The sequence below is a fragment of the Lonchura striata genome, chromosome 16, assembly GCF_046129695.1.
Source record: "Lonchura striata isolate bLonStr1 chromosome 16, bLonStr1.mat, whole genome shotgun sequence".
Lineage (NCBI taxonomy): Eukaryota > Metazoa > Chordata > Aves > Passeriformes > Estrildidae > Lonchura > Lonchura striata.
This window is the reverse complement of record NC_134618.1, coordinates 6754311-6772612: the sequence shown is the minus strand read 5'-3', so window position 1 is coordinate 6772612 and position 18302 is coordinate 6754311. Positions and strand designations below refer to the sequence as shown.

The 18302-nt window shown below is 48.0% G+C and overlaps 1 protein-coding gene across 1 annotated transcript in view; it reads left to right on the top strand.

Annotated features, from left to right (window-relative positions):
- Positions 1-6784: 6784 nt before the first annotated feature.
- Positions 6785-18302, top strand: part of CARHSP1 (calcium regulated heat stable protein 1) — a 37133-nt gene continuing 25615 nt past the window's right edge. The window contains exon 1 of the mRNA XM_021539932.3: positions 6785-6869. The gene's annotated coding sequence lies outside the window, so the exon portion shown is untranslated. The remainder of the gene's footprint in view (positions 6870-18302) is intronic.

Below are 18302 nucleotides of genomic sequence, written 5' to 3'. Positions count from 1 at the left end.
GGTTCATTAATCCAATGGTGAAGGAATTACAGGATCATCTGCTGATGAGAGGAATCTTCTGGATGAAAAGAATCCAGAATTCAAGTCCCCCCTCAGATGATTTGGACATTTGGGCCAACTGAGACCACTGAGAGACTCGAGCAGTCTTCTCTTCCCTAGGAACTGCCCTTGCTGGAGGTTCCCACATTCATTGGGATGGGCCAGGACACTAAAAAAGGGGGAAAGCACCAATCCCCCTCTGCCTATTGCTCTGCAAAAAAGAATGGGGTAAATATTTGGCTCCAGAAAGGAGGGAGAATTTGGAACCCAAATCAGGGGAGGAGCATATTGCTGAAAGTTTCTCAGTTCTTTTCAAAATATGACTTTAGATACTCTTTTCTGACTATTTGTCAGTTTTATTTCTTACATTCCATCAGCCTGATGTGTGCTCCATGGGGTTCTAGAACAAATGGTGGCACCACTGAACCCAGCCCACGTCTGTGTTCACGTACACCCACTGCACAGTTCTGCATGTGAGGGGCTTACATCTGTCCACTGCCTACCAATAAAGAGTTTTCTTTATTTCAACGTTGTGAAAGTTTCCATTTCATTTAATTCTACGTAGAAAATGCCACCAACATGAAGGATATAAAGAAAAGGCTTTGTAAAAGCCAATTTATCTCAAGGCAATCTGCCCCTTTTATGGCTTCAGTGTGCCTCTAATGGAACTCTGCCTCCCCATCTCTTTTCCTGGCAAGTGTAGCCATTGACTGTTTGGTGTGAGAAGCATCTACAGGTCTCCAGCACAGCCTGATTGCATTTTCTGAGACTCTACAAACTGGTATCTAAAAGAAGAATTGATTAGGACAATGAATGCTAAGATTGATCATTAAATATTTAAACCTGGTAGGCTTTCAAGAGTGGCAGTCTTGCCAGTCTGTGAAAACACCCTTGTTTTGCCAGATCTAATTTGCTGTTTTCAGTTTTCAGAAGGCTTGAGGTAATGTGTACATGAGAGTTAATATCCAGAGTTTTTTAAGGGAAAAAGAGGACAGAGATTGTGCCTTTAATTGTGTCTTGTAGATTGAAACAAGTAACCATACATTAAGAAATGTAGCTGGAAGAATGCATCTCTCCCTCCCTGATGTGGGAGTGAAAATGCTGATGGGATCATTGCCCAAAATTAAACAAACACAAATATGCTAACTCATATATCACATTGATTACTAACACAGGAAATAGCATCTTGTTACATGGACTGTGACTGTGGTTTCTGCTCCAAACTTCTGGAGACAGGAAAGCACAGAATCTTCTGGATGCTGGGACATTGGAGCCTGGCACTACTCTCTCTCCATGGTATTATTTTCCATCTCTGTTTTCATTCACTTGATAGTTGTAGCACCATGAGAATTTTTATCTAAGCCTTTTCTCAGGAAAAAATTCCTGTTGTTGATAATTTTTTCTTCCTGTGTAGTGCATTACATTTGTCCAGTCAATCCCTATTGCTAATATGAGCCAGTCTTTCACCAAAAGGGAGGAAAAGATATTTGTATCAGTTTAATCACAGCTATGACAGAATGTCAATTGGTAATGAACAGAGCTCTTTGCAGGATATAGAGTTTAAATGTAGGTGTGACCTCTGTATGCAGTTTGAGATCTAAACAGAATAGACAGACTGGGAAATGAGGAGAACAGTGCATAATCTGAGGATGGAGAGGTAGTCAGGGAAGAAGACATGTGGGAATTCCCCCAGAAAAGGAAACGTGGAAATTCCCCCAGGCAACTTCCCCTGGGCAGTTGCCATCTCTCAAGGCAGGTCACAACAGCTCAACTCACCTGTGAGACAATGGCTTTGTAGGCTCTTTTTCACCACAAAGATTTTCCTGCATGGTCATTCAGACAGAGCATACCTTTCCTTTCCTTTCCTTTCCTTTCCTTTCCTTTCCTTTCCTTTCCTTTCCTTTCCTTTCCTTTCCTTTCCTTTCCTTTCCTTTCCTTTCCTTTCCTTTCCCTTTCCCTTTCCCTTTCCCTTTCCCTTTCCCTTTCCCTTTCCCTTTCCCTTTCCCTTTCCCTTTCCCTTTCCCTTTCCCTTTCCCTTTCCGTCATCCTCACAAATTATGTGATTCTCCATCACTGTGAATGATGAATATCATCCAGTGTGTGGTAAAACAAAGGTATTTAAATGACTGCAGATAACAAGATACATATGAGCAGTTTTGTCAGAGTGGCTCAGCAGTCTGACTTGCTGCCATCTTTGCATCACGACAACTGTCAGAGCCAGTTAAATATGAGTCAGTTTGATCTTTGCTTCAGTTCAAATTTGGAAACTTGTACGAAGGCCATGGCAATGTGTTTGTTGAGCAGCTGCTTTTATATTTTGTATTGCAAAAAGCAGCTGCCTGGTTCCGTGCTGTGCACAGTGAACACTCAGAAGTTCACCCCTCCTCAGTGCTTGTGGTTGCTCTGTGCACCTGTAGGTTAAGCCCTGGTAACACTCTGTGCTGGGAAGGAAACTTCAGCTGGGATGCTGCAGCTCTCTTCAAATGTTCAAATGTTAATTCCTTTGCCCATCGGTTCCTGCCCGACCCAGCGTGCAGAACACAAACCCTGCAGTCTGGGTGGGGAATGGATGCAAAGCAAGCTGCTTGGTGCCTGATGCTGAGTTCCAGCCAGCAGGGCTGGTGGTGGGCACAGGGCTGAGCTGGCAGGGCTGACTGGAGGCTCAGGAGCAGCTTCAGGAGGGGCAGAGGCTGGGGGGTGTCAGCCTCCACAGGGCAAGCAGAGTGGCCAGTGAGGCAGCTGGGGATGGCTACTGAGAGTAAATGCAAACAGCAGGAAGGGTAGAAGAGGCAGCTGAAGAGCAGGGAGCAGGGCACAGTATTTATTTGTGTCAGGCAGCCAGTATTAACAAAATAAAAAGCAAATGACAGAAACAGTTCTTCTTTAAGGCCCTGTTTTTCTACTAGAATGGTTTGGGTTATTTTAAGGGAGCCTATTGCATGAGAAGTAAAACCACTAAAAAGGCAAGACGTGGTCTTAAAACATCCCAATTTCTCTTGAGCTCACCTTGCTGAAAAGCTCATTTTTTTGTGTGTTTCTCGTTCAGCACAATCCATAGGTGTTGTTATTCCTGAAGTAAAAAACCTATCCTTTTGACTGTGAAGACAAATCATCTGAAAAATCAGATTTGAGAGCTGAATATTAGGTGACTGTATCAGGACCAACAGAGACAGACTGACTGAACTTAGAATCTTTGGTAGATGTATAGCTTCTGACTGATTTAATGCATCAAAAAATTCCTCTGCTCATGAACACAATCTTTCTTTAGAAGGAGTGGAACCTGAAAAAAAGGTAGCAAAAAGAAAAAATAATCTGCAGTGACTGGGTGGATTGTGTCATCTGCCAACCTGCTCACTGATGACTTTTGCACTGGTATGGAGCCCCTTGTTTCTTAGTGTAAGAAAAGGAAAAAGGAACATAAGAAGATATCCCTGCTCAAGGCAAGCAAAAGCCTGGGCCCAAAGGCAGGCTGTGCTAATGAGCTCTTACAGCTCAACTTCATGGGGCTGTAAGAGAAATGCCAGGGTAGGGAGCACTTTGCAGTTGGCTTCATTTGCTTCTGTTAGAGCAAAATAATTTCCTAGGAACTATTGTCTGCAATGTAAGATGTCATAAACCTCTCTTGCCAGCTTGTGCCACCTCTCACTGTTTCACTAGCCAAAGGAAATAGCCAGCTGGCCAGATTAGGAGTTAAACAATACCTGTTTGGTAGGGTTTTGCTGCACCTTCCTGAATGACAAAATGGGAGGTGATTACAGCCTGGAGCTGACCTACTCCTTGTCCCTGACATTGTGTCCCAGTCTTGGCTGTGGGGCTGAGAACTAATTTCTCATCCTGCTATTAAGAGTGCTCTGGATATGATAACTAAGTGTGGGGGCTAAATCCTCCCCTGAGGGAAAGGTGGAAAGATGTTTGTTAAATTCTTTTTGAGAAGGTTGTGTTAGTGCTACTTTCAGTACACTGTGTTATTGATGACTATGTGGCAATTTGGGTCTTTGGGTATATTATTCCAAATCTCTGTAAACTATTTGCAAGATTATTTGTACCTTTTGTTAACATGAATTGAATTTTAACCATAACCACAGAGGAAGATTTGTTTATTTGTGAGGTTTTTTTTTCCCTGGGTCTTGCTTGATTTGAGAACAGCAAAGACATCCTCAGTTCCTACGCTTTGCAAACTGAAAGAGCTCATCTGAATCATGATTCAGAATTACAGATGATTAAGATAGTGAGAGCACACAATAACTTGTCAGATGCCTGGTAGGAAAAAATTGATCTGGTAAAATAGAATGAGTGTGTCCCATTATATAGTAAACAGCCTTAAGTGAAAGGCAGATCCCACTTTTGGGACTGGACATGAAGTGCAATAGTGCAATCTGGACTGAAACATACTTAATATGCCACATATTCAAGGACTTAAGGGTACTTTTCCTCCTATTATTCTCTATTACAGTCTTATTGGTCTAATTTTTAAGAGCCTGTTCCTAATTTCCAGGCACCATTCATTCATGTCCAGCCTACACTTTGTGCCAACCATAGCTTTTAGATTAAATAGCTCTGAAGCCCTGTCCAGAACTGGAAATCAGGATTGCCTTTGTGATGTCTGGAGCAATCCTAGACCAATTCATGCATTTTTAACAGAGGTGGGCAATATTTGACCTGTGTTGACAAGCAGCACCCATCTAATTATTTAAGAGTTGTTCAAGCCACCTCATCCTTGCAGCAGCATGGGGACGTGTATCACCCATCATTACTAATGAATCACAGTACCTGATACATCTTCCCCCTACACACTCATTTCCTCGACTCAAATTGTGTAAGTAATTGCACTTTGAATACTTTAAATGAATGAAAAGGGTTATAATGATGCTATGCTATCAAGAAATCCTTCTGGCTTTGGTGTTTTTTTTTTTTTTGTTTTGGTTTTTTTTTTTTTTTTTTTTTTTTTTTTCCTGTCAGGACTGTTGAGGGAAGTGCTCAGTCCCTGCAACAGCCCAGAGCTGTGTCTGAGTAAGCAGAGGATCATCCAGCAGGAAGGGGAGAGGCAGGTGATCCTGCTCTGGACCTCCTCCTGCCCTCCTCCCAGCTGTGAGGTGCTCCTTGCTGGCCCAGCCCAGCAGCACTGGCTTCAGGGAACGTTCCCAGCCCTGCCTGCATCCTGGGAAGTTGCTGCCCTGCTGCCGGCCACCCACACCAGAGACAGAGGAGCAAGGTAGGCACGTGGGCTGGAAATGATTAACCGATTGCAGGTAATTGCGAGAAAGGAGAAGGGGAGAGAGACAAGTTGGAGTTTGGGGAAAGCTGGAACCTCTCCTGTCTCCAGCAGCTGTTGAAAAAAGAGGCAGGCAAAATTCCACACCCTAGCTGTGGTAGCTGGGGGTACACTCACACTCACACTCACAGGAGGGTCCCTCAAACCCCCTCTGTTGTTGGAAACAGCCTGAGGCTGTGGGCATCCATTGCCTTGGATCTCCCATGGGCTGTGCCTTTCTGCCCGGGAAGCAGAGAGAGAGGGAAACAAGAGGGATGAGTCAGGAGTGCTGAACCTTCGAGGAAAGCACAGCTGTAGTCCCAGATCGTGCTCTGAACAGGGCTTGCTTATGTACTGCATTCATCCTCCTCCACCTTGGAAAAAGCTCTTTTGGCACACAAAACAAAGGAGAAAAGATTTCCAGGAATAAATATTTAATTGTAGCTTTAATCAATATTTTAAGCAAAAGGAGTCATCAGTCCTGTAACTGTATCTTAGAAAGAGGTGAGATCTTGTGAGGAACAGAATGGGATGGAGAGGTAGAGTACTCTGGAAGACAACCATGTGGTTGACATAGGAAGCTGGTTGCTGTATATTGTGAGGCCTCTTCTAGATGCCCTGTCTTGGATCAAACACACTCTGTTATGGGTCTTCTGTTTGCTTTTCCTCATGGAAAAAAGAAATAAATAAAAAGCCCTGATAAGATTTGTGTGCGGCAGTTTTATCACTAATTGCCCAGTGCTGTTTCTTGTGTGATTATGGCCAGCTAACAGAGTGCATGCTTCTGTCTCCAGACTCTTACCTTTGTAATGATACGAGGGCATGCTTTGTCTGGTAGAAAGAACTAGAACGGATTCACTTTCTAAAGTCTCTTTGTAAAACCACCTTTTAAAATACTGTGACTTATCATCAGTTAGGATAATTACACACAAAAGAAAGCATTGCTGAAACTGGATGCTGGCTGAAGACAGCACACTTTGTCCCAAGGTCTCTCAGGGATTCTTGTGCTCCCAGTAGAGTCTGTGGCCATTAACTGGAAGCCTGTTGTCACTGCCCTGGACTGTGCCATCTGTTGTCCCGCTGCAGCTGCCGCCGCAGGCGCTGTGTGCCAGCTCCGGCCCATGCAGGACTTGCCGAGCACACCCAAAAGACGATAGCACAGAGCCCACCCTGTGCTGCCGCAGCCCCGCTCCTCGTCCCCACTCGGGAGGATTTCCCTGAATTACTCATGTGGAATTCCGCTGCTTTATTGGGCTCTCTGGCCACGCCATCCTTGCCTTAACACCGTTTCCCCTCGGCTGTTGTAGTTTTATTTCCGAGCCCGCAGCATCCCGGACAAGTTGCGGCGCTGTCGGCCGGGCCAGGTGTCCCCGGCGGGGCGGGGAGGAGGGGAGGGGAGGAGAGGAGAGGGGAAGGGAGGGGAGGGGAGGGGAGGGGAGGGGAGGGGAGGGGAGGGGAGGAGCGGGGCGGAGCGGGGCTCCCGGCCCTCCCCTCCCGGCACAGCAGCGGGGCCAGCCCGACAGCAGCCCGGCCAGCGGGGCCGCCGCCAGCCCGTCCTGCCCTGCCCTGCCGTGCCCAGGTGAGCGGGTCTCTCCCGAGGGGCGCGGAGGCAGACACCCCCATCCCTTTGGGATTATCCATCCTTTGGGATGCCGGGGGGCCGGGGGAGCGCGCTTGGAGAGCCCCCGGTGGGTGTCGGTGCCGCTTCGGGGCGGTGGATTGATTTCGCCTCAGAGATTAGGGCCAGTTTCCTTTGTTTTGGTTTGTTTGTTGCGTTTTTTAACGCTTTCGCTTCTTCGTTGCGCTTTGGCGCTGGGGGTGTGACTTTCTTTCTCGGAGGATGGCTTGTGTGAGAAATGACGGGCGAGACAAAGAGCGCTAACAAGGGCGCTGGGGGGGTGAAGCTCCCGGCGCTGGCTGCTCAGAGGGGCTCTGCAGAACTCGGAGCCTCCATAAAGAAAGGCTCTGTTGCTGTAGCGGAACTGCCGCTCGTACAGACAGCACTTCTGTTCAGGGAAACGGGGAAAGCAAAAGAATGGGGGGAGCGACCCTTGTAATTGCATTCCCTCTGCATGTTGGATGTGCGTGCGTGTCACTTCTTGCTCTTGTAAAGAAGCCTCCGAGGCTGATTTTTGGATCTGTGCCCCTGAATTTGGCTTTCAAGGAGGGGATTTGGAGCTCTTTTCTGATGCTGTTTTTTCTGGCCTTGTTGAGCTACTTCTGAGAAATGTTTGCAAAACCTTTTGTGGTGCTAGGTTTTATTTCTTAGAGAGTCTCAGAAAACTTTCAGTCGGCTTTGTTGTGACTCTCCTCATCGTAATCTTTGCGAGATTGAAAGAGTTTTTTGACTGCTGTTTTTAACCTTTACTTTCTGATTATTAACTTATGTTTGGCAAACATAATTTCTTTCCTTCTGTTGATTATTAATAATGGACGATAACATGGCCTGTTAATGTAGCTGCAGAGGCTCTGAGCTTTCACAAATACATCTTAGTATCTCATTAAATCTAAAGAGGTTTAATTAACATACAGCAAAAAAGTTTAAAAAAGCCCCAACTCATATGAAGACTTTGGGTGTTTACAGGAAAAAAGTTGTGCGTGCCAAAGAAACTGTAGGAAAGATGAGCCTGTTCTCTGACAAAGGGTTTATTTTCACATTCTATGTGGGGGTGTTAAGGAGAGAAAACACATTTCTTCCAAGTAGCTCTTTGCAGGGGCAGGAGCTCGTCCCATGGCCATGGTGTGCTGTGACACCCACGTGTGATGTGACACCCACGTGTGATGTGACACCCATGTGTGATGTGACCCAGTGCGTGGCTGTGCTCCTGCCCTGTCCCCCCTGTCCTGGACACCTGTACTGCCCTGAGCTTCTGCCCTGCCCTGAGCTTCTGCCAGGGCTGTAAGTATTTTGACCAGCACCATCCTCTCCTTTACTTACATGTATGTAAACACAGAAATCTTATCTGCAAGTAATTTGAAATTAGCCAGATAAGGCCAGGTAATGCTGCCTTCTGTCTTCTCTTACCACTGTGGCTTTCTGGGTAGTGCTGTCCTTAGGGTGAATCCAGGTTTTCTGTTCGGTTACAGAATGAAACCCACCATGAACATAAAAGCATCTGCTTCTGCAGAGCTCTCCTACAACAAATTGCCAGGCCCTGTTTGTGCACCACACCAAGTGTGGTTCCTGGGAGGAAATGTAGTATGTGGAGTTCTTTCTAGGTGATAGGACTAGCAGGCTGTGTCAAGGTTATTCTTGGTGTCAAGCCTGACAATGACAGAATAAATCCTTCCCCTGCTTCCATTTCACCCTGAGTGGGCTGTGGGGTGCAGAAGGGGTTGGGGTCTCTTTTATTGTGGCTGGAGTATCTTCAGCGTGGAAGCTGAAGTTGTTTATTGCATATTTTTGTCTCCAGTTTCTATAAGGAACCGGTTTTGAATCACTGGGCATGGAATAGAGTTGGCAGGGATTGATAGTAACTGCTTGAAACTTGGGAAAAGACTGATGGGGATCAGCATTAGCAAAATATATTGATATAGTAACTGTTCTGGATGTTGGTGGTGAGAGTTGTTGGTTAATAGTCCCTCATCTGGAAGGTTTCTGGCAGAGATTAAAGAGAAAAATTCAGCTTGAAAAGTGTAAACCCCATCAACATCAAGGGGAAGGATGAGTGGGGATCACATCCCTTCTCTGGGGTGGGAGCTGCCATCTCTTGGGGCCAGTAGGCTGGGAACAGCACTGTGCACACTGTGCACAGCAGAGGGATGGCAGTCTCTGAAGAGGTAAAAAAAAAAAAAAAGAAATATTTGTTTTTCTTTCTGCACAACAGTTTTAAAAACTCAAATCCTGCTTTTTGCAACAGGTTGATATGGAAAACCAAACAAAAAAACCCAGCTGAAGCACTGTAAAGAAAGGAGAGATGCAGAGAGGTGATTTGGGATTGTGTGATGTATCACTCCCCAGCAGTCCAGATAAAATGAAAACTAGAAAGCGTTCATCTGACTGACTGCTTTGCCTTTTCCCTCAGAGCAGAGCAGAGGCGGCTGTTCCGCTTCCTTCTGTGGCCGTGTCTTTTGCTGGTTTCCGAGGCAGCTCCCGTGCGCTCAGGGATCTTTATCCTCCCTCCGCGCTGGCTGCGGCTCCTGCTGCCGGCGCTGCCGCCGCGCTCCGGGCCGGGCTGTCTCCGCGGCGCTGCCGGGGTGTCTGCGGTGCCTGCTCCTCGTTCCCCGCTCCCCGTTCCCCGTTCCCCGCTCCCCGTTCCCCGTTCCCCGGTGCCTGCTCCCCGTTCCCCGTTCCCCGCTCCTCGTTCCCCGCTCCCCGTTCCCCGGTGCCTGCTCCCCGCTCCCCGTTCCCCGTTCCTCGTTCCCCGCTCCCCGTTCCCCGCTCCCCGCTCCCCGTTCCCCGCTCCCCATTCCCCGCTCCCCATTCCCCGCTCCCCGCTCCCCGCTCCCCGCTCCCCGTTCCCCGCTCCCCGCTCCCCGTTCCCCGCTCCCCGTTCCCCGCTCCCCGTTCCCCGCTCCCCGTTCCCCGTTCCTCGTTCCCCGTTCCCCGCTCCCCGCTCCCCGTTCCCCGTTCCCCGCTCCCCGTTCCCCGTTCCCCGTTCCTCGTTCCTCGTTCCCCGTTCCCCGTTCCCCGCTCCCCGTTCCCCGTTCCCTGTTCCCCATTCCCCGTTCCCCGTTCCCCGCTCCCCGTTCCCCGTTCCTCGTTCCTCGTTCCCCGTTCCCCGTTCCCCGCTCCCCGTTCCCCGTTCCCCGTTCCCCGTTCCCCGCTCCCCGTTCCCCGCTCCCCGTTCCCCGTTCCTCGTTCCTCGTTCCCCGTTCCCCATTCCCCGCTCCCCGCTCCCCGTTCCCCGTTCCCCGCTCCCCGTTCCCCGTTCCCCGTTCCCCGTTCCCCGCTCCCCGTTCCCCGTTCCCCGCTCCCCGTTCCCCGTTCCCCGTTCCCCGCTCCCCGTTCCCCGCTCCCCGTTCCCCGTTCCCCGCTCCCCGTTCCCCGTTCCCCGCTCCCCGTTCCCCGTTCCCCGTTCCCCGCTCCCCGTTCCCCGCTCCCCGCTCCCCGTTCCCCGTTCCCCGTTCCCCGCTCCCCGTTCCCCGTTCCCCGCTCCCCGCTCCCCGTTCCCCGTTCCCCGTTCCCCGGTGCCTGCTCCTCGTTCCCCGTTCCCCGCTCCCCGTTCCCCGTTCCCCGTTCCCCGCTCCCCGTTCCCCGTTCCCCGCTCCCCGTTCCCCGTTCCCCGTTCCCCGTTCCCCGTTCCCCGTTCCCCGCTCCCCGTTCCCCGTTCCCCGCCGCGCCGGAGCCCGCGGCAGCCGGCAGGGCCCGGGGCGGGCAGCGCGCCCTGAGCCTCCCTTCCCGAGGACACAGACACCTCCTGCTTTTGTAACAGCCAGAGCGGGATCGCGTTCGGCCGAGATCTTGGCTTTCCCCTCAGCTAGTCGCTGAGAAAAAAGGCTAAAGCACACAAGATGCAGAGATGGGATCCCCTCCGACAGGAGGTGACACCTCGGAGCATCGTGCCCGCCTTGGTGGCAGCCGGGAGAGGAACCGGACTGACGCTTGCTTTGTTCTCTGCACTGTGCAGGAAGACACTCCGCTTTCGTTTCTGTCATTTTTGGGGCATGTGGAGCACACTGAAGCGGTGTGTTTGCCCCCCGAGGGAAGCTGTAAAGCACCATGCGAGTCAGATCGCATCTGCCCGGGCTTGGCTGCGGTGCCTCGGGGTGGGTGGGGAGCCTGACCCCGCTCCAATGGACCGGGCTTCAACCCCTCCTGCTTCACTGCCATCAGCTTCATCCCTGCGGGTCCTCCATTGCCACAGTCCTACTGACTGATTCCAGAGCTTTGCCAGCTCTTTATTTGCCACTGGTTTGCACAGCAGCTTTTTTTCTTTGGGTCGATTAAAAAAAAATAAAAAATTACATAACAAAGTAACCTATCCAGTGTTTAAAAAATAACGATTGTCTTGGGTGCAATGACACTTGCATTGAAGTTCTTGCATTATTAATGCAATTTGGACACTGAATAGAAGTCTAAAGAAAATGAACATTAATTTTTTGACCCATGGTGTGAGTGTTAGGCTCTGCTCACCTTGAATTGTGTATTTCTGCAGGGAGGAGCTGGTGATAAGGTCAATGTTTCAACAGATGTTTAAATACTAGGACAGCAAAGTATGAATTTGGCCTTTGGGTGCTTGCCCAGCTGTTTGGGCAATAATTGGTGGCCTGTGACCACTCTTCTTGCCCAGCACTGGGATCTGGGAAGGTAAACCTGGGCTTGAGCTGCAGCCTCCCAGTGATCAGATAGCAGAGGGGTGAAGGCACAGAGAGAACAAAACGACCTGGAGTTAAATCCCCAGGGGGTTGTGAACTGCAAGGGAGGGCTCTGTTACCTTTCTATGGAAAAAGCAAGCAGGCCTGTGTGCACCACGTGTGTGGCTCCATGCCTGATCTGATCACAGAGCGCTTTGTGCAGGACCAAGGGAAATGGAGAACCTTGACCTGGAATTTTCTCTGGAGTATTAAACCTTGCTGGTCCCTTGCCATGCCTCATGAGCAGCACATGACTGGGGAAGTGACAGAGCTTTAAGAGCTCAGGCTGGTCCTGAGGAGGGAAGCAAAGTGTGTGTTGGCATTTTCCAGGTGGGAGCTTCTGTGCCAAACGCTGGGGACTGCCTGGGAGCTGGAAGCCAGGCTGGATGGGCACTGATGGTGCCAGAGGAGCATGGCCAGCATGGGGAGAGCTCCCACAGCTCCTGACAGAGCCTCTAGCAAAGGGTCTGTCCTGCTCAGCCACTTGTCACATCAACCATGGTGTACTTGTCCCATGGTGGAGGTCAGGCTGCCAGCAGAGACACAGCTGCCTGCTGCAAGTGCAGATCTTGGTGACTAACAGCAAAACCAAAACATAAAATTGCTGAGAATTGGAGTGGGAATTTCTGCTTCCAAAGACTGTGCATCAGTTGAATGTTTGCAGGTGGTTTGCAGCACATTCAGCATCTGATGTTCACCTTGCCTTCCCAGTGCTGCTTTTGGCCAGGGTGGAGGCATGGTGAGTTCTCTGCCATGGGCTCTTCCTCCAGGCACAACTCTGTTTTCCAGGAGCGCTGCTTTTCCCAAGGTTTCAAATTCTTTGCTACTTGCTATTTAAGAGACTAAAGACTAGACTGTGTTCAGGAAATAAATATTTAATCTTGCCTGTCCAGTGGAGGAGGAATTTTCTTTTTATGTCAGTCCTGGTTTAATGTTTGGTTTGTTTATGTTGCACAGCCAGTCATGCTCACAGAGGCCCTCTGGCAAGATGGACAATATTGTTTTCTGAGCTCCTGCCTTCTCAGTGCTTCTTGTCTGCTGGCTTTTCCTTCGTGATACGATTTCAGAAGGCTGGTCAAAGGCATTTGCTTGTTTACAGTTGCATCAGTTACTTGATAAAAGTAAGTCATGGTCGTGATTGCAACTTCTTGACAATTACTTAAAAAGGTAAATGAAACTGCCAGAAAGCAACATCGAAGAATTTCCTGTTTACAAAATTTATACCTGTTACTGGAATGTAAATACACATTAAATACATGATTTGGATCTTCTCACCCAGCTCATCATGGCAGTGCCTTTCTGGGCAGTTTCAGGTCCAGAACAGGGCCATTGTTGATCTCAGCCCAGAAAGGCAAAATTTACACTGCTGTGAAGACTGTGACCTTATTTTCTCCAAATATGAAGAAAATGTAGCAATGAGAATTATGAAATGTAGTGATAGCCTTTTCATGGAGACTCTTTGTGATGAAGATTGGTAGGAGGAGTTCTTAAAGTTATTTCAAACTATTTAAACTAGTGGGTTTTTCATTTTGCAGGTAGAGAAGACAGTAAATAGAATGAATATTGATTTTCTGCTATACAGTTTTCCAGAAAGTGAGTTTGAATCTTACACAGGTCTCAGTTTCTGAATAAACATGTTCTCTTTTTTTTCTATGTAGAAGGGTGCTTTTTTTCCCTATCCTGGAAACCGTGTCAGTCCTAAAAAATTATTCTCACCAATGTTTAGGACACCAGGAATAGAAGGAGCATCTTAATATACTTAAATATTTGTGCAGTTCCACTGTTTTCTGATACATTATTTTTTTACATTGATTCTTTCTTTTCTCCCTGAACCAGGCTTAGACAAAAATGGTCTCTGTCCCTGGGGATGTGTGATCCACTGCAGTGTCTTTTACCCATGGCAGCAGGGACTTCAGGACAGGAACTCACTGCTGGAACCCAGTCCAGGCTGAATCTGGCAGAGCTGCTGCCCAGGCTCTGCCAGCAGCATCCCAATATCATGATGTCACCATGCTGCTGTCTGCACTACCCATTTTTCACATGCTCACCTTCCCTTCCATCCCTCAGGCTTTTCAGGTAGACAAACCTCACTTGAAAAACATCCCAGAGGATTGAAATAAGAAACCAAGGCAGTGCAGAGCTGTCTCAGCACTTACCACAGCCCCATGGGGACAAAAGTGGTTTTGCTGGACACTCACTAGACTGGTACAGCTGGGGTCTGGGATTCTAATTAAATTTGTTCTTGAACTTTGTAGTGTGGATTCTGAGGAGGAGCTCTCTCTGCTACCCCTGATGTGGAGTGTGCAGTCTGGGCTCTCCTGGCCACCAGGACCAGGGTGAACCCACAGGATGTGCATGCCTGTACCGTGCCATGACTTGTTCTGGACGTGGGGCTTTTGCTGAGGCAGGCAGACCCGAGGATTCTTAGCTGTGTAGCACCAGGTTTCACACAAAGCACTGCTCTAGATAAAGACAACAAAGGCCCTGTTAAATATATCCCTGTCTGCTTTTTTTACTGATCTTACATCTCCCTTGGTAGTGGGTCTGGCCCAGTTTTGTAAGGTCATGTGGCTAAACAGGTAAACTGAATCAAAACAATCTTTCATAAAGGCATTCACTGCTGCTCCTGTGTGCAGTGTTCACTCTGCCTGTGTGTCCCATTCCCTCTGTGACTGAAGTTGTAGTAGATGCAGTTTTTTGGGGTAGTGATTGCTCTAACACAAAATTTCAGTGCAATTTTCTATTAAACATTTGCTTCTATACAGAGGTTTAGTTTAATACCTGGAGAAGGCACATGCCTGAAGATTTGTCTGCTTTTTTTCAACTATAACACTTGATTTTTGCCTAGCCTGAAAAACTTGAGCTGCCCATTCCCTTGCTGTGGTCTGTGCTGACTTTTGAGCACCAACACAGCAGCCACAAATAACACAACAGTGCCTGTGCTTCTGGACAGCTCTGTCCTGCTCAGCACAGCACGGGGGCCGTGGCTCTGGAAATGACAGTGCAGTAAATAGCTTTGTTGATGTGTAAGTGGGCACGGAATGGAGCCCTGCACACGTGCCCGCGCTGGCTCTGCGGTTTTGCAGCCACTGCTGCACAGTGTGACTCCTTCTGCCCTTTGCTGTGAGCACAGGCTGGATGTGCTGAGCCAGAAAGACAGGTTTGTGCACACATGGCAATCAGGGAGGGCAGTCACACCCCCACAGGTCCATTTTCCCATGTGCTGCCTGCAGTGGGCTGGCAGGACTAGGGGTACTGTAAGAATTTTTGAGACTTAAAAAAGAATTTTTTTCCCTAGAACTCCAAAGTGCATCATCAGTGGTGTTTTCCAAGCTGCCATGTGAGAGGATGTGATGGAGGGTGTGTAGCAGCCAGAGGATTTGGGGTGTTTACTGGGGAGGCTGGGAGCTGTGGGGTGTGCTCTGGATGCATCACAGGTCTGGTTGCACAGGTAGGCACTGCCTGTCAGTGCAGCACATCACCCAGAGCTCTGTAAGGCAGCAGCTGGCCCTGGGGATAGCTGTGCTGCCAGGACTGGGCAGCTCTCTGAGGTAAAATACAACATTTTCTGTCTGGATGAGGAGTTTGGTTATCTGTGGTTGCTTACATAATCTCTGTTCCACAAGGTTTCTGGTTGTGTAAGGAAAACCAGACCTGTGTATTGTGTATATTTTTGTAGATTTTATCCTATAGACCTCAGTTAAACATATTAAGGCAATTTCAGCTGAGAGTTAAGAGGCAACCATTAGTTTTACAGTATTCATGGAGCACTTGGCTCCTGCTGGAGCATGAGGACACTGAGAGGGGGCTCGGGGTCACAAACACAAACTTGTGTGAGATATACTGGAAAGACATGCTGAGATATGCTGGAAATTGTGCTGAGGGATGTAACTGAGGGAAGAAAAAACAGAAATGCAACTGTTAAGTGGGCCTTAAATATCCATCTATCTATCTATCCATCTATCTATCCATCTATCTATACATCGATGTATACATCTATCTGTTTCTTCACTAAAATTTTAAGTCTATGATCCCATCAGATGCAGAGCATTTTCTGTTTCTTAAAGTATTTCAGTCAATTTTATATATTTTGGCCGTTACTTGATATAAATGTAGGTTCATAATTCTGTCTCCATCACAAACCTTTTATTTAATTGATTTCTGAGTGATCTGGTTGAAATAGACCCAAGTTATTAGCCTGGGATGCTTAAAAATATGCATAGAAAGTGTCAGGCAGTGAGACTGGGATGTGGCCTGAGCAGAAAGTAGAGCCTGGCCTGTCCAAAAGGGACCTGGGGTCTCTGGTGCCTCTCAGCACTGGTGTGAGAATCAAGCCATTTTTGAGTGGTTTCTGACTCTGTACCCTGCCAGATGCATCTTGCTGGAATGCTGGCAGATGAAATACCCTCAGAGGGTTTATTTTTTCTTTGCTAATACACATATGCCTCATAAATTTCCATGGTTATAGATCCCAGTAATGTGAACTGTTTTCCCCTATTGAAAATGTTGATTAGGGAGGAAACACAGTGAACTAATTGTTCTTGAGTAACACTTGAGCCACATAAATATTTCAGGGGACTTCAGTAGCCTTTAAAAGGCTCAAAGTGCACATGAACAAACTTAACCACAATTGTGCCTGAAGTTTTGTGATATGAGAGGAGGCTGAAAAGGGGAGAACTTTTCAAAAGTGCCTAGGGATTTACATATGTATAACTTCTTTATAATAGTATGACACTGTATAACCCATTTGCCTTGTAAATGAGCTTTAAGATGCTTAGATACAAGACACATGAGAGATTTTAATGTTTTGGTATAAATATTTTCTGCCAATATGAAATAAGTCCTGGAATAAATTCACAGAGGATGCTCCAGCATGGAAACAATGGCAGGGGGAAATTTTCAGGCTTTCAAAAACACAGGAGAAGGAGCTGGGCTCCAAAGCTGGAGAGCAAGCTTTGGAGAGGACAGAAAGTTCCCTTTTCGGCCATATATTGTATTTTATCTGGGAAATGCATCAGCTCACTGTGACTGAGCATGTTAACAAGCTTAGGATGAGATATATGAAGAGTTGCCTCTGCTGTCCCAGAAGAGTTCCCAGCCCTGGCTAATGGAGGAGTGATGAAGGCAGCAGGAACTTGCAGTGACCAGCACAATGGCTCTGTGCTGGGGACCATAAAACATTGAATAGATAATATCTGCTTTCTGGCCCAAACCAGCTGACTTGTTGACAAAGCTAATCTTCAGAAATATTTGATACTAGTAGGGTTTATTGTCTAAGAAAGAGTCATGGCAGCCATTCAAGTGACAAACTGGGGAGTGTTTTGTTTTAAAAAGGCATAAAGTTTTTCATTTGTACTTGGAAATTTAAAAGGGGGGGGTAGGGCAAGACCACCAGCAACAGCTTGTAACTCTTCTTGCTCTCTACCCTCTTTATGTCACTTCTGCTAGGAAATTTAAGGTTTGATTTATGAATGTCTGTACACCCTTTCTTGTGTGGTCCTCTAATGTTTTTTCTTCACATATTCCTTCTCCCTTCCCTCTCCTTTTCTAATTTGCTGTTGCCTTTTGGTCTCATTGTCCTTTCTTAATTTCCCTGTAAAAAGGGATTCTCCTCACTGTCCACTAAAAGGAGTGGAGGCCCATTTTTGTAGACAGTTGAGCTGTGGGATTCCCTGCCATAGAATACTGCAGAGGTTAAAAGATTTTATGACCTCAGGAAGGGCCTGAAAATCTCATAGGAGGTTATTAAATACCACTATGCAACCTTTACTTTGCCATTTTCTCAAATGAGACTGCAGGAAAGGTGTTCAGAATAAGCACCACTGTGCACTCACTTGTATTTAACTCTGACCTGGGCAGCCTCACCTGGCTACCAGTGTTGGATCAGGTAAAGTCACCCTGATGTTCCCCAGCTTTACTGCAGGAGTCCTTTGGGCTCTCCCTTCTCACTTCCCTGTACTTACCACAGCTGTGTGGAGACTGGGGACACCAGCACTTGCTCCTGGAGGTGATTGTTGTGTCCTTGGCTTCAGGGAAGGAGCACCAGCTTGGGGCTGGGCACTGGGAGCTGGTGTCTGTGTTTCTGCTCCGGGTTCTGGCACTGTGGGGGCAGCTGGCAGCAGCTTTGGGAGCAGCTGGGCACTGCTGTGGCATGGTGTCCCTGCTGGCAGTGGCTTTGGGAGCTGTGGGAATCCAGGGCTTCCCTCTGGCTGCCCTGGCAGGTCTGGGACCCTGGCAGGGGTCAGGAACCCCCCTGGACAGAGCCCCCAGAGACACTGTCTGTGATCCCTGTCCATGGAAAAGAGTTTTCAATCTTACAGGATAATTACCAGCTCGGAGTGTTTGATATAAGTAATAAAGTGTGGCACGGGTGCAAAAGTAAAATTGTAGGATTCTAGGTTAGGGGTTCAAAGGGGACAAGATGGAGGAAATTGGGTGTGCCTTGTCCTTTTTCTCCTTCTCCATGCCCTCCATGTCTCACTGTGGTGTTGGCATTTTTCTGTTGGTTCAGGCTGGGGACACACTGTCCAACGTAGGTGACAGATATTGGCACGTTATTGTAAATCCAGCCCAGGGAGTTTCTGGTATTTAATGTTTGTAACATCCCACTGAGGGCAGAGCCCCACACGCTGCCCTGCAGGACAGAGCTGGGCAGGGCAGCAGAACATGTTAGAGATAAACAGAATAAACAACCTTGAAAACAGCACAGACCAAT